Source organism: Tupaia chinensis, unplaced genomic scaffold (genome assembly GCF_000334495.1).
Source record: "Tupaia chinensis unplaced genomic scaffold, TupChi_1.0 Scaffold000674_2, whole genome shotgun sequence".
Lineage (NCBI taxonomy): Eukaryota > Metazoa > Chordata > Mammalia > Scandentia > Tupaiidae > Tupaia > Tupaia belangeri.
In genome coordinates, this window is record NW_006160198.1 from 2,979,158 (window position 1) to 2,980,177 (window position 1,020).

The following is a 1,020-nucleotide window of genomic DNA, read 5'->3' on the forward strand; positions in this document are numbered from 1 at the left end:
GGCCGCCGTAGGTCTCCAGTAAAGGAATACATTCATGGCCAGCCCGTGGCAGGGTGGTTAAGGCAGCTGGCTCTCACATGGCCAATTGTGTGGTTTGAGTCCTGGTCCTGGCGGCTTGAAAAACACCTAGGCACATGTGTGTGCATGCCCAAAATCCCAAAAGGAGGGAGAAATGGAAGAGAAGGGATTGCAGTACGGGCATTCTGCATGGGGGTGCTTTTTCCTTCCTCTTTCTCTGGCAAGTGCATGCAAACTCTTGCAAAAAAAAAAAAAAAAAAGGCAGAAGATCAAGAAAATTATAAGTTGCTGGCCTTTCTAAATTTGAGGGAGAAAGAGTTATTTTGGAGAGGACCTAAACCCTGAAGTGTCTGATGAATCTCTGCCAGCAAATACTCCATTGCACAAAGGAGGAATGTCTGTTTGTAAAAAGGAGTTCAGTAGAACCAGTCCCTTGCAGTTCGAGTAGTTGCCAGTTCCTGAGCAATTGTCTAAACCAGATTTCGATGACAAGGGAAAGAATCTTAAAAACATAGGATCACTTTGGGTATCATTTGCAGTTCTGTGTCCTAATAAGTCTCCAATCACTGACCCTCTCTCAGGACTGATACCTTTAGTTCTCCAAATAATCATGAGAAAATACCCTCCCATAAAGTTGGTAGGATAACACAAACGTCAAACTGAAGAAAACAATTGGTCAGTTTTGCAGAAGAGAATGTTTACAACTTATTTAGTACTGAGGCTCAGCCTTGTAAAGAAAAGAAAATGAACAAGAGGAAATCTCAAGAAACCAAGTGCACAGGGCTAGCAGGTGGCACAGTGTTTGAGCTACTGGATTCCCACATGGCTCCCATGGTTCAAGTCCTGAACTTGGTGGCTTGTTTTCTCCCTCTTTCTCTCTTTCTCTCTGTGGTCAAAATTGAAGAATAATAATAATAAATATTTTTTTTTAAAAAAAAGAAAGAAACCAAGTGCACAAAGAGGGCACTTCCGAAAAAGAATCAGGTTTTTTAAAGTTGCAGA

General features: G+C 41.9%; 1 pseudogene; it reads left to right on the forward strand.

Moving 5' to 3' along the window:
- LOC102491387 (cell division cycle-associated protein 2-like) overlaps positions 1–1,020 on the forward strand; it is a 4,458-nt pseudogene that overhangs the window by 1,802 nt on the left and 1,636 nt on the right.